This window comes from Peromyscus californicus, unplaced genomic scaffold, assembly GCF_007827085.1.
Source record: "Peromyscus californicus insignis strain IS unplaced genomic scaffold, ASM782708v3 Scaffold_20__1_contigs__length_68692818, whole genome shotgun sequence".
Taxonomy (NCBI): Eukaryota; Metazoa; Chordata; class Mammalia; order Rodentia; family Cricetidae; genus Peromyscus; species Peromyscus californicus.
In genome coordinates, this window is record NW_026294503.1 from 68,474,262 (window position 1) to 68,489,818 (window position 15,557).

At 40.6% G+C, this 15,557-nt stretch overlaps 1 pseudogene; it reads right to left on the minus strand.

The window, feature by feature from the left end:
- Positions 1-11,345: 11,345 nt before the first annotated feature.
- On the minus strand, positions 11,346-12,430 carry LOC128117196 (serine/arginine-rich splicing factor 7-like; annotated as a pseudogene).
- Between the last annotated feature and the right edge of the window lie 3,127 nt (positions 12,431-15,557).

Sequence of the window (15,557 nt, forward strand, 5' to 3'; positions counted from 1 at the left end):
ACACATTTTTATAAATGTTGAGTCTCCAGAGTTTCCTGGTGAAGAGGTCTCTGAGAGTTGACTTTGACTCATCTGTGTAGCTCAGGTCGGGGTCCCAAGACTAATCCCAGAGGACACATGAGGATACAGGGAGCATGTAGCATGGGAGAGAATGTTTGTGCTCTTCAACAGATGGCTTTCACAAGTGAAGAGAAATAGAAGATATCCTATGTGGATCTCTAGCCTCCACATTCATTCATGGGCAAACCCACTCATACACAAACACATGCATAAGGCACCCCCCACATACTCATATACACATACATATTTAAGGAAATGCTATAATAGAGTTGTAGACAATGTGATCTCAAGTGTGTGCCTTTCCCTGCTTCTGAATATCTGGATATAGTTCTAAAGGGCCAGACCAAGCTCAGGTTCTTCCCTAATCTTCAGCCCTTGTGATGCATCCATAGAACTCCTCAAGACTCCAGATGGTAAGGATAAGATGCACAGAGAACCAGTTTCTTCAGGATAATTTGAGTAACTCATGTGTGATCCTGAGGCTTTGTGGGGTTGGAGGCAAAGAGGAATTGCCAGAGAGTTGGAAGCAACTGGACCTGTTTACTGTTGAGATTCTAGGAACTCAGAGACCTGAAATGCTCCCAATTGGCTGCAAGCCCTGGCTTCTTCTGGTGCTCTGACACTCCTATGTGGAATTCCAACATCGTCTGAGATTTAAATACACTTGGTGGAAAAGGTTGTAGAGAGGTCATTTCATCCATAGCTATCAGACTAGGAGAAAGAAGAACGTGAATGGGCAGGTGACGGTATAAAGGAGAGGGTGAGAAGTAATGCCTTTCCTTAAGTTCTATCATTGTCTAGAAGCATAAAATTCTTGCTAGGTCTTGTTTACTTTGTGTTATACATTTGTAGCCTTGCATTCTCAGTGTAGGGACAGTGGAGGAAATCTTTAGTTCTTCTAGCTTTACCTAGTACAATCACCCCTAAGTATCTTTAGGGGAATCAGCTAATGATCACTAAGGAGTGCCAATATCTACAAATGCTCATGACCTTTAAAAAAATGGTATAGTATCTGCACAGAACTTAAAATATCCTCCACATACTTTATATCACCCATAGATTACCTATAACTCCTAATGCAATGTGAATGGTATATTATGTAGTAGTTATGTAACATTTAGCAATAGATAAAAAAGACTGTGTATATTTGGTATAAGCACAATTTTGAAGACACTTTTTGATCCTATTAGTTAGCTGAAGATGCTAAACTTACAGATATAGAGAGCTGGTTGTACTTTATGTTTTTAAAAATGTTTTAAAATTTATTTATTTATTCATGTATGTATGTATGTATGTGCACACAGTGTGTGCAGGAGCCTGCAGAGTCTAGAAGAGAAGAGGGTGTCAGATCTCTTGGAACTGGAGTTACATACAGGTGGTCATGAGCCACCATATGAACTGGATTTGGCTCCTCTGAAAGAGTAGTCAGCCCTCTTAAATGCTGAGTCATTGCTCTGTTTTTGCTGTACTTACTTTTAATACACAATAAATAAACTTGTTCCCCTTCCCACTGGAGAAATCCAGCTTCCATATCAACATCTGTCAGGTCCCAGAAGCTTCTGCTCTTGTGAGCACTAATCACTGAGGTTTCTTCCTGCTAATGAATGCTGTTTGATCTGTTTGTTTTTAGTGTTCCCTGTGCTCAGGGCCCTCTGCAACATGAAACAGCCCCTTTCTCTGAGTTTCTCTGAGCACAAGGCAACAGTTTTGTCTTTGATAAAAGTTGGACTAAATTCCAGTACAAAACCCACTTCATCAGTGTCTATTAATGAGTCCCTGGGGAAGATGGTGAGTAGAGTCCTTTACCCTTTCCTTAGATCTTCAGTCTTCTCTGGCCCTCCCCTCTGTCACATTCCACTGCCCTGTTTAACTTTGTTGTTTATTTTCCCTCCTGATTTTTAAATTTTTCCCCTTATTAAACACGGTCTTTTCTCATACAATATAATCTGAATACCATTTCCTCTCCCTCTACTCCTTCTAGTTCCTTCTTATCCTTTTCCTCATCTGAATCCACTCCATTTCTGTTTCTCATTAGAAAAGAACACACTTCTAAGAGATAACAACCAAACATAACAAAGTGAAACATCAGTAAGATAAAACAAAAACCATCACATTGAAGTTGGACAAGACAAACCAACAGAAAAATAAAACAGCCCCAAGAGACGGTACAAGAGACCAAGTTGTTCACACATTCAGGAGTCCCATAAAAGTACTAAACTGAAAGCTATTGTGTATATGCAGAGGACCTGGTGCAGAATCATGTAGGCCCTGTGATTGCTGCTTCAGTCTCTGGGAGCTCCTGGGAGCTTTCCTCAGTTGTTTTAGAGGGCTTTGTTCCCTGGTGTCCTCTGTGCCCTCTGGCTCTTAAATTCTTTCTGCCTCCTCTTCTGCAGGGTCCCCTAAGCTCTGAGAGGAAGGATTTGATGGAGGCATCTCATTTAGAGCTGTGTATTCTAAGGTCTCTCTCAGTACATGCCTATTTACATCCTAATGGGTGCCAGACTTGGTTGTAGTTAGCATCAATTAGACTATTTCAGCTCAGTTCTCCCTCTTCCCACCACCCAGGGAGACTTGACTTTTCTCAGCTGGGAAAACAGAGGGGGATAAGCTACCATTTGCATTAAGGAGAACAACCACAACAGACCAGCTCTCAGCTACATACAAGTGCTTCATATAGACAGAACCTCAACCCCTTGTCCTGTAAGTGGCTGATTCTTCAGAGAAAACACTGAATTTTGATTTTTTTCTCTACTAATGCTTCCAGTTGACAGGATGTCCACAGCAGATGTAGACTCACACTGAAGAAACACAGCTTTTCCCAGTTCTTCCAGAGGAATTCCCTACAAACCCTGCAAATATAAACACTCTATTAGGTATGATCAGGTTTTTTTTTTAATTTCTTTTAACCTCATCTCACCTCTGCTTTTCACATTACTCAAAGCTCACTGCATATTTCCTTAAGTACAAACCATGTGCATCTGGAAAAATTATGCTATTTCTTGAGAAAGAGGATGTCTATAGCTGTTATTTTGGTTATAAATTATTGTCTAATAAGAATGATGAATTTGGTTGGTGTGTCTAAGGTGAGACTAGGGAGAAGGAGGACCCCTCCTGAAGGTTCCTGCCAGTTCTGAGACATGGAGTCTCAGCCTCCGTAAATTCTATGCCTCTCCTGCGTGCCCCCAGACCTGAGCTATCACCTCCCAACTTAGCATATGTTCCCAGATTTCTGGCTGATGCCACATAGAAACCAGAGCAGCTGACCTAGGAACACTTATGAGTTTGTGTTTGGCTGTGCCATTGATATGTTCCTGGGATTTGAGGTGGGAGACAGATCTTGTTGTGAAAACAGGCTAGGATCAGGGAGTCAGAGCCCAGGCAAGGGACTTTCTGCAAGCTGTCAGGAGACCAAACAAGTCCCAGTGAGACACAGGGCAACCTGTGGGTCCTGGCAGGAAGCTGTCCTTGGTCACTCAGGATTCTGTTTGTTGGACTGTGAATCCTGATTCTTGTTTTTTTTAAAAATTATTTGTTCTCCATAAATAATATATATTATTATTATTATATATGTAAGTCCAGAATACTTCTACTGAGCTAACTGTATTAAACAAAGCTTGTTTTTCTGTACAGTATCTGGGAGGACTTCACAGGCCATTATGAGGTGTCATGGCATTGACATTCTCCAGAAGTACTTATAGGGTCAAACTCTGGCTACCTCTCTCTCTTCCCCTCTCTTTTCAGGCACAAAATTCTTACCATTTATAAGTTTAGAGCTAAAAAGAGAAGACAGTTCCTACATTTAAGACTTATTTCCCAATTTTCAAAAAGGGTCAGGAGTGTGACAACAAAAACAGCCTTGTCTGAGTACAGCATCTGGGTGAGACATGCTGTCTCCCAGAGCTTTGCATGATTCTGGACCCTACTGTAGGGATGATGCAGCCAGCCTGAGTTTCCCAGTCTACTGAGTAGAGCTACCCTGTACCACTGATCCTACAGTGTTTCCTAATTGTGCTGTAGGGGACACTTAGAAGCATTTCCAATCACTGGTTATTCATATTCATGGCAAGCATCCTGCCACATGACAGGCTCATCTGTCTATGTCTGTGAATGACACTTTCAAGAAGTATTTCTGCTAAGTGACTAAGAGGACCTGTGTTCTCATGGCTCTGCTGTTTGCTTTGATCTTCTTTTTAAGCCACCACCCTCCCTGGGCTTCTGTCTCTTCCGCTGAAAAACAAATGGGCTTTTCTAAAGTCTTCTCAGGCTCCTGAGACCTTCCTAAGTCTCTTGGTACCCTCAGTTGAGTCAGGACTGTTTGAGACTCAAGCGCTGAAGCTCTCCCACAGTTGACAGCTTGTCTTTCCAAGAAGTGTTCTGAATACATGCCTTACTGGTAGTCTTCACTTCCCTCACACACCAGCCTCAGCTCCAGTATACTTCTATTTTAACTTTGGGCTCAAAATAAGTTTTCTAACCTCGTGTATGTTCTGTTTCTTCTAAGTCTTTAGATACATTCTCAAGATGTGGAGGCTGTCCTCCACACAAAAGGGGACAAAAATGTGTGTGAAAAGCACCTCCTAGACTCTTCCTTTGTATTTCCCAGGATCTGCTCTATTGTCACAGATATAGCAAATTTAGGCCAGCAGAGTCCATTCTGGGGACAATATCCAAGACTCTCAAGGCTCTGATTTCTTCCAGATATTTGAAAGGCATACTTTAGGTTACTGTCCTCCTCAAAGCTCATTCTTGTCTTTTTTCCCCATCATTTCTATGATTACCACATGTAATTCCCATGCACACAGAATGTACATGGCAAAGAAATAAGCTTGCTGTATGATTATTAAATGAATGTACAAATACAATAAAGAGATATCTTTTCAATTTCTACTTTGAGGACAAAGGAGGAGTGCTCTTATCTCAGTGAAAAGTTGGTTCATTCAAAGTAGCCAGAGACCATCATACAAGGCAGTGTTGAGTATTGAGCATATTCTTGTGCTGCTGTCTGGCTGTATGTAGGATCTGCTCTTTGATTAAATCCTGGGGATCTCCATCCAACTTCAGGAATACTTTTTTCAAGAGAAAGGGCGAGGAACATTAGATAACTGAGCTTTAGATCAGCACTAGGCATTGGAGGAAGGTGGGGTGGGGGGGTAATGACCAAGAAACTAAAGTCCTGGTACATCAGTCACGGGCAGCATGTTCTCCTCATCCTTTTCAGTGGTTTTGGTACTGAGGGTTGGGGAGAGGCCTGTTATGAAGAAAATGAGGGTATGGCTTTAGCAATACAGTTTGGTCCCTTGGAGAAGAAACCAGAATGCTGCCTTGGGTTGTGTGTTATTTTTCTTTGAATAACTGCAGTATGCCAAGAAACATTCTGGAGGCTGTTGCAAGCTTTTAGGGAGCTCAGAGTCAATGTGGTGAGAAGAAATAGAGGGTACTTCAGAGGAGATCTGAGATCCATGTTCTGGAATAAGATCAGTTGTGAGAAGGTTTCACAGGATACGCAGAGCATGTGGCTTACTCACACCAGAGATAGCAATGGATTCAGGATTGAGAATCAAACTCAAGGATTAATGAGTAGTAGGAGTAGTCACAGTGGGGAGAAGTTGCCTTACTCTATGGAACAGATGTGCTGGGGAACAGTGGGAGATGAGTCTGGATGAATAATTGTGTCTACATAGTCCAAAGGGGCTAATTTTTTGTGAGTTTAAAAAAATGACAATTTTTATTTGTTAGTAAAGCTTTCTAAAAATACAAAGGTAAATGTTCCTAATCAGAAAAATGTCTGTGCAGCATGCCTGTCTGGTGCTTAGAGCACTGGTTCACAGATGACGCTCTGAGTGCTCTGCCCTCCTGATTGGTCAATTATTTCACTTCTCATCCCTGGTTGTTGCAATGCTTGATCGTCCCATGACCTTTGCCTCCTAACTGGATCAGGATTGCTCTGCCTCATGATTGTCTCAGAGTGAAGGGTGGGAGAAGCTTATGAAATCTCACTTTCACTTTCAAAATTTTGGTCAATTCATCACTTTTATAATGAACTGTGAATCCTCAACGTGTCTGAAGGCCATATAAAGAGAGATTAGAGATTAGAAGATAATGTGAAAATGAGGCACTATGGCATAGATTTTTTTAAAAAAATTCACAGTTAAAAAAACAGAGGAGCCGGGCGGTGGTGGCGCACGCCTTTAATCCCAGCACTTGGGAGGCAGAGCCAGGTGGATCTCTGTGAGTTCGAGGCCAGCCTGGGCTACCAAGTGAGTTCCAGGAAAAGGCGCAAAGCTACACAGAGAAACCCTGTCTCGAAAAAACAAAACAAAACAAACGAAAAAAAAAAAAAAAAAACAGAGGAACCAGTTAGCAAAGGCCCGAACTTGTGGATAGTATTTACAACAGAAGTAGACAACAATATCCAGATATGAAGACAAACCACCAGCTGACATAAGACAGGCTGTCAGAAATTGTTTCTAGGTTCTGGGTATTATGAATAATGCTGCTATGAACATAGGTGAGCATGTGTCCCTGTGGTATGATTGAGCATTCCTTGGGTATATGCCCAAGAGTGATATAGCTGGGTCTTGAGGAAGATTGATTAACAATTGGGAATTCTTAAAGGGAGGAATTAGTTAAAAGAGAGAGTTTTTTTCTCACATTAAAAAATGAGAAACACTATTATAATGGAGGGAGTTATTTCTCTATATGATAATATGGTGGACAGTTTGAAAATGGAGCAATTAAATGAGAGGATAATTAATTTAGATGGGATTTACATAATGTAAATTATAATATTATGTTTGATCATTTTTACTTTATTAGTAAAAAAGTTGGTTAATATGAGTGCCAAGATAAAAGTTTTAGAAAAATTTATTAAAACAGATCATAGAGATATTCATACCCAGCCAGAGGAATTTAAAGGAGAATCAATCTCAGCATTGCATTATAAGGTTAGAGAGCAACAGCCTAAGGTTTTCAAACAGCCAATCTTAATTTATGCAGTAATCTTACAGGAACTGCCAAATGATAGATATCCTCAAGGCTGTGTAAGAGCTGAATGGACTCCTGTGCAAATGTTAGATTTGAGGAGATTCAAGGAAGTGGTAGTCTCATATGCTTTCGCCTTTTGTGAAGCAGATGCTAAACTCATGGTCAACTTGTAATAGAATTATCCTTCAAGGCTAGAGAGACTTGGTTATAGCAGTCTTGGATCCTGGTCCTCAGTTACAGTGAAGGACCTGGTGGAAAGATGAGGCTAAGACTTCCAGTAGAATTGTAATAATATTGTAAATCATTTATAAATAACAATATTGATAAGATGAGCTTTCTCTGTTTCTCAGAAAATCGGAAATTGGTCTACCTCAACCCAACTATACCAAACTTGGGCATATACCCAAAGGATGTTCAATCATACCACAAGGACACTTGCTCAACTATGTTCATAGCAGCATTATTCATGATCGCCAGAACCTGGAAACAAACTAAATGCCCCTCAACTGAAGAATGGATAAGGAAAATGTGGTGTATCTAAACAATGGAGTATATTACTAGCAGTTAAAAAAAATAACATCATGAAATTTGTAGGCAAATGTATGGATCTAGAAAGAAATCATCCCCAGTGAGGTAATCCAGACCCAGAAAAACATACATGGTATGTACCCACTCATAAGTGAATATTAGCTGTAAAGTAAAGTATAACTAGGCTACAATCCACAGCCTCAGAGAAGCTAAGTAACAAGGAGGGCCCAAAGAGAGACACATGGGTTTCTCTGGGAAGAGGAAATAGAAGAGATCACTTAAGTAAATTGGGGGTGGAGGGGAGAGGGATGGAAGTATGGGAACATGGGAAATCAGGTTGGGCAGGTTGGAGGTGGGGTGGATGGGGAGAATAATGAAGTAGTTATCTAGATAGGGGAGTCATTTTGGGGGTAGGGAGAAACCTGGTGCCAGGGAAAAATCCCAGGATGAAACACAAGGATGACCCCAGCTAATACTTCTAGCAATAGTGGAGAGGGTGCCTGAACTGACCTTCTCCTGTAATCAGATTGGTTACTATTCTAATTGTCATCAGAGAACATTCATCCAGTAACTGATGGAAGCAGATATAGAGATCCACAGCCAAGCACTGGGCCAAGCTCTGGGAATCCAGTTGAAGAGAGGGAGGAGGGATTGTATGAGCAAGGGGAGGGGGTCAAGATCAAGATGGGGAAACCCAAAGAGACAGCTGACCTGAGCTTGTAGGAGTTCATGGACCCTGGGCCCACAGCTAGGGAGTCTGCATGGAATCAGTCTAGGCCCTCTGCATATGTGTGATAGTTGTGTAACTTGGTCTGTTTGTGGGGCCCCTATCAGTGGGATCAGGACCTGTCCCTGGCACTTGAGCTGGCTTTTGGGAACCCATTCCCATGCTGGGTTGCTTCACCCAACCTAGATGCATGGGGAGGAGCCTGGCCCTGCCTCAACTTGATATGCCATGCTTTGTTGACTCCCATGGGAGGCCTATCCCTTTCTGAATGGAGCTGGAGGAGGGGTGGATGGGGGAGAAGGGTAGAAGGGAGGTGGGGGGGAGGGAATGGGAGGAGAGGAGGGAGTGGAAACTGTGGTCAGTATGTACAGTAAATGAAAAAAAATAAAAAAAGATGAGCCTTCTTTTTCCCTTTTATTGAAAAAGAGATTATTTTCTCATACAACATATCCTGATTACAATTACCCCTCTCTCTAACTCCTCCCAGTCCCTCCTCCTCTCCCTTCCAGATTTACTCCTTTTCTGTCATTAGAAAAGCACAGGCTTTTAAAAGATAACAACAAAACATAGTAAAATAAAATATAATGAGATAAAACTGATTATTTTTGCTTAAAAGTGAGTCCTGAATACCCTAGAAATCTCCATGGACAAATCTGATGTACTACAGTTTCTGACATTTAATCATTAGGTTGCCTCTGATGTTAATGCTTCCACTGTTAGTCAGATTTCCACTGAACATTAGAAGTGGAACTCATGAAGTTCCCATACTGGTTAATTTTGAGTGAGAGTGATTGGAAATGATTTTGGAGAAAAAGGAGCTTACTCTTCTTGACAACTATATTCAAGAAAACCTTGACAAATGTTATCTTTGGGGCTTAAATCCTGTTCTTTGGTCCAGTATTTTCAATGTGATATTTCCAGGTACAATGGAGGGACTGTGGGTACCTTCTTAGTCCCTCAGGAAGACTTGCCACTAGATCCAAGCTTTACAATCCTTGGATATTTTTGGTCTACCATGTACTTGTGTCTCAGCAACTAATGGTTATAGAAGTAATAAACTTTTATAGTAGCTTTTGTTTTAAACTTAAAGTGCCCATAGAATTACAATTAAAAAACTAGCACATAATTACTATGTATATTTGTGATATGTTAATTCATACATACAGTGTGTACTGCTAGGAATTACTTATTGCTATTGATGGCTTACAACTAAGAAAAACAAAACTGAGTCGTCAGCCAGGAATAAAGTCTCTTTTAATCTTGCAGCCCCATCATCCTCAGTGTGGAGTCTCCATTGTGTTTATGTTTCCACCCTGGGGTGAGTAAAGGCCTGGAGAGTACTCAGATTCTTGTTCTCATCATCCTCATCATCCTCAAGGTTGGTTTCTCTAGATTCAGGATACTTTTTTTCTATTAGGTACTTTTTTCTAAGCAACAATTCTGTATTTTAGAAAGGGAACAATTGGTTGGCAGAACTTATTCTTTTGCTATGTAATTTACTCACAGTCTACATTGAAGACCCATAATAAATATTTCTTGGAGGCTAATGAATTGAATAAGATAAAAACAAAAACCAAAACAATGCACTGACAAGAAAAAAAATGAATAGAAGGGAATCTTTAGATGAAAAGAGATGAAAAACAATTCCAAACTGTGGTGTCCAGGGAGTAACACTTGGGTGGCAACACTATAAACAAAGAACAGATTAGGTAAAGGGTAGTGATCACTCGTATTGGGAGGAAAGGAGTTATGATAGACACAGAGTCCTTGGTGGGTTTCAAAAGTGACCATCACAGGTTTTGATGTGTCATGGGGCAAATGTGTCTTGTGTGAATACTACCTCTGTCCAAGGAGGCCAGAAAAAGGAGACAAATCCCTTGGAGCTAGACTTAGAGGAGGTTGTGAGCCTTTCAGGTGGGAGCTGAGAACCAATCTTGGATCCTTTGGAAGAGTGTCAAGTGCTCTTAACTGCTCAGTCAATTCCTCAGGTCTACATATGTATATTTACCTTAAAATAACTCTTTAAGGTATCCATTTATTCTTTTTGACTTTTGGCCTCTATTGTTTTACAATAAAATATTAAAATAAGCCTAGCCCTTTCCTAGAAAGCTATGCTGTCCAGATGTTAGCCCAGGTGCATTCTTGTGCACTCCTTTCTAAGCACTAATGGACCCTAGACAGCCCAGTGCCCTTTCCTCACATCATGATTTTGTGTGGTTCCTGCTTTTGCCACAAATAATTCTTCTAGATACAAAGCTGTCCCTGTGCTCAGGTTAGCTGATCCCCTTACAGCATACTCTTTATTTTTATAATTCTAATTCATTCAGATATCCATCCTCCTGACTCTGTTGCCATTTCATGGTTGATGTGTTTTGAGTTGCTTCCTGCTGATCAAAACTGAAGTCTTTCTCACTTTATTTTATAGAGACTCCATCTTCTTTCAGGGCTTCTGGCTTTGGCACTTTAGGCTCTGTTCTTTGGCATTGCTCATTGTCTTCTTGGTGGTCAGAGTTTTAACCTTCTTAGTCTTACCTCAGGTGATACACATCATCTGTATTCTGGCCTTCTCTCAGTCTTTTAGCCATGAAACAGTTAGAACAGGTGTGAATCCAAGAGAAGGTGAGTGCTGAGCTCCAACTTTTTGCATTAGAAAGGCAGGGAGGGACTAAGCACCAGCTCCACAGCAGTAAGTTCATGACTCTTTTATTTTTCCTATCCTAAAACTGATAGATAATATTGCATATATGTATTGTGAACAACATTATGTCTTGAAGTATATAGACTTGAAGTATATAGAACTCTGTTCTGGCTAGTTAGGGTCATAAATCAGTAGCTTTTCTCAGACTGTATCAAAAGTTTGAGGACAGCACACCCTTAAGAGAGTTAATGTCCACTGTCCAGGCTGATGAAATCTTTAGCTCTATATGCTAAACATCCTATTATATCTATAGTAGTCAATTTTTATACTCCTATCTACTAAGACACCTATAACCTGTTTGGCATTAGCTTATTACAGTTGGTATATGGATTTTATGTACTTTACAATAAAAGGAGAGATATTTTATGTTTTGTTTCTTTTTTTTCTAGTTAGAAACATTTTATTTAAATGTGCCAAATAAAAACCCACATTTTCAGACCATAGGATGTTAATACATCCAACAAAAACAATATTTAACTGCTGTGAATTATACAGAGCAATAACCCAAATCCATTTGGATTAGATGGTTGATGATCCTTCCCAGGTTACATTTTACAGACATAACAAATCCCTTATAATAATGTAAACAAAATAACTTTTCTCTAAAGGGTGAACTTGAGAACTTCAGTCCATTCTTTCAGGACTTGCACTTCTTTGTGGACTTCCTGATGGGGAACGACTTCTCTTAGGGGATGGAGATCTGGATTTTGATCGGCTGCTTCTTGGTCATGAAATAGACCTGGATCTTGATCTGGATCTTGAACAGGATCTCAATCCTTTTATGGAACCAGACCTAGATCTTCTGAGAGAAGCTGATCTTGATCTACGAAGATTCACAGACCTTGATCTTCGAGGAGATGCTGATCTTGACCTCCTTCCCCGGCTCCTGCTGCGTGAGCGAGAGTATTGCCTTCCCCTGGATTGCGAATGTGATCTAGATCTTGACCTGCTTCTTCTTCGACGGCTATAGCGATGACAGTCGTAAGCATAATGTCCCTTTTCACCACACTCATAGCATCTATCATTAGGATCAAAGGGACGTCGGGCAGGTGGCCTATAAAAACGAGATCTCCGAGGCATGCCTGTTGATAATTCAATCCTTACTCGAGAACCACAAATCACCTTTCCATCCAATCCTCGAACTGCCTCTTCTGCATCTCTAGGATCTTCAAATTCCACAAAGGCAAATCCTGGAGGATTTCTGGCAATCCATACAGTTCTTAAGGGCCCATAGTAACTGAATGCCCTTTCTAACTCTCCTTTGCCCGCACCAGTTCCCAGGTTACCAACATATACCTTGGTTTCTCCTCCCTACCGCCTGTAACGTGACATGACGGCTGGCCCACGTACTCGGCTCTAGCTCGCAGCGGTCACAGCCCAAGTAGCGCGGAAGCGGCCACACGAGTTTCCCTCGGCGACACTCCCGGCGGCACTCTATATTTTGTTTCTTAATTATCTGCATGAGTTACATGTATAATTACCATTAGAATTGCTCAAAAATGCAAAGGTGGTAAGTAATTAGATCACTTACATTACTACCCTCATGGACCCTAGAGGATGTGCATGCAGGGACATGTTTTTATAACATAGACCTAGAAAAAAACCTCTGTTTTGGGCCTCATATCAGATTATTCTCTAGACTCAAGGATGAATGTTTTGATTAGCATGCTGCCTTTGTCCCATATTGAAGGATTTCTTGATTAAACAGATCAGTGTGTGTGTGTGTGTGTGTGTGTGTGTGTGTGTGTGTGTGTGTGTATGTGTGTGTGTGGTAGTGGTAGTAGTGGTAGTGGTAGTAAGCAGTCATTGTCATTGTCAGAACTACTACTCTATCATGAATATTTGTGTGTGTTACAGGGAATTCATGGAGAAAATCTAACAGAAAAATCTAAATAAACCAAGAAATGGCAATAGAGTCATGAGGATGGATATCTGAATGAATTAGAATTATAAAAATGAAGAGTATGCTGTAAAGGAATCAGCCAACCTGGGCACAGGGCCAGCTTTTATTTCTTTTGTAGTATAATAGCCTAATAAAATGCAACTTATAGAGAAAGGGATTTATTTTAGTTTATGATTCCAGGTTATATTCTATCATCATGGAGAAATCAAGGCAGGAGCTTAAAAGAGCTGATCAATCACATCACATTCACAGTCAAGAACAGACAGAAAAGAAGGTGTACAAGTTTTCTTACCTGCTAACTTGTGCTGAACTGGGTTTTTCCACTCTTATATAGATGTAGACCCCCTGCCCAGGCAATGAAGCCACCCACAATGGGTTGGGCTTTCCTTACCATCACATTAGCTTAATTAAGACAGTATTGCACAGACATGCCCACAGTCCAACTCAAGGCAGACTGTTATTTAGACTGTTTTCCTAGGTGCTTCTAGGCTGTATAAACTTGACAACTAAAGCTAACTATCACAATATGATTTCAAATACATTAGATGATTGACAGGGCCACTAAAGAGTGCTTTTATCTCCTTTGGTTAAATAGCTTGTCAAACATTGGCAGGCTTGAAAGTCACTGGGGATATAGACACCTTTCTTATAATCAGGGGCCTATATAACTATAGTTCCGATTACTGATTTACTAATTGGGAAAATTATTTGTATTTTCGCCCAAAGAATCATAAGATTATTATCTATTTAAAGTCTTTCTGGGAAAGAGGCTCCCCCATGTTAACCCTATGGCCTTATTATTCACCAGGTGAGAAAAATCTGTTTTAGGAAAGCCATCTGTTCTAAGATGTTAAGAAATCATATAAAACCCACCCACCCCAAAAAATGTAGATTGGCACAACGGCCCCTTTGGCTATTTTCCACTGTTACCTGCAAGCATGCTTTCTACTAATGTGTAGCAAACCTTCCCTTTCTTCTGAGCTATGGTTTGTATTTATTGTCTGAAGACATTCTGGCTGCCTTTTCTTTTAAATTTTTAAAATTTTAATTTATTCTTCTCCCATACATATTCAGTACCCCTACTGCAGTTACCCCTCCTTCCACTCCTCCAAGCCGTGCTATCCCCCACACTTACCCTCTCTCCCAGATCCACTCCTCTGTTTCCCTTCAGAAAAGAGCAGGCCTCACAAGGATATCAACCCAACATTGCTCATATCAAGGTTGTGCAAGGCAACCCAGTAGGAGGGAGAGGGTCCCAAGAGCAGGCAAAAGAGCCAGAGACACCTCCACTCCCCCTGTTAAGAGTCCCACAAAAACATCAAGCTAACAACCATAACATACATGCAGAGGGCTTAGTGGAGACTTATGCAGGTTCTGTGATTGTCTGGCTGTCTTTTCAAGACTGAACCTAGGGTCATATGTGACATTTGGTCATTGTATTGCTTCAGTTGCTTTCAAACTAGAGAAGTTCACTGTTTCCTTTCCAAGATCAAGGAAAGACACTCATTGTACATAATCTATCCATGCACCTTTCCTTCTGCCTCACCTGCCTTTTTTTGCTTCTTTCTTTCTGGCAGGCTCTCACTGTACATCTCAGGCTTACCCCAAGATCTTCCTATCTCTATCCCCTAAGTGCTGGAATACAAGTGAGCAACACCAGGCTTCACTTTAATACTTTTCAGCTAAGAAACTAAAGGAAAAATGTATTTGGAATAAGGTGGTAGGGCAACTGAAGTAGAAATAAAAGCAGGAGGAAGCTATGTAGAAATGAGACTTGCTTTTACCTAAGAGACTCTGGAGAGGGCTGAGCCAGGATTCAATAAACCTAAGGGACACTGACCAAGTGGATAATCATAAAGGGAAATAAGTGAATGGCCAACTCCAGAACTGGTAGTCCTTGTTCCCATGGAAAGAGTTTGCTTTGGCGTGAACACACAAAAGGGAGAGGAAATGGATCTGTGGGGATTTTGGGCTCCCACAGGTGGTCACAACAGAAAAAAGAATGCAAAGGGACACAGCTTGCCTATCAGCTCTACTTCAACAAATCCACACAACCTAATGTAAAGCCATTCTCTCATCATGCTTACATTTTTCTCCCCACTAGGCATTAGGTCTTCTGGCAAAGAGAAAGAGTGTATCATGGAATAGAATCATAGAAAGTTGTAGAAGCCTATACTGGCTATATCTGTGGTATTGGAAAGTACTAAGAAAAAAGCGCCCTAAGGTACCTTATTTAGAAATATGCTAACAGATATTTGAGGGAAAAAAGAACCAAGAAGAATAAATAGGACAACTGATTCAAAATGAAAACATTCATTTTATACAAAGTTGTTATGACTTAGAAATTACTTATTGGAGGTTAAATTCTATTGCTGTGACAGATTTCTAAAAAGAAGAGCCAATCACTAAATACAAAAGATTTAATTATTTCTTTTTACTTACTCAGCCATGTATTTCTTTTATTTGTAGTTTGTGTTCCACACTAATAATTTCCATAACATGAGAAGTTAGTATGAATCAAAGCATAAGTACACAAACACAACATCCAATCAAGTACAGGTACAATGCAAGGGAGTATTGCCTCTCACACACAGTAGCTTCATATCTGTGGGATCTGAGTATTCCTGTGTAGGTTTCTAAAGATGGAGAAAATGACT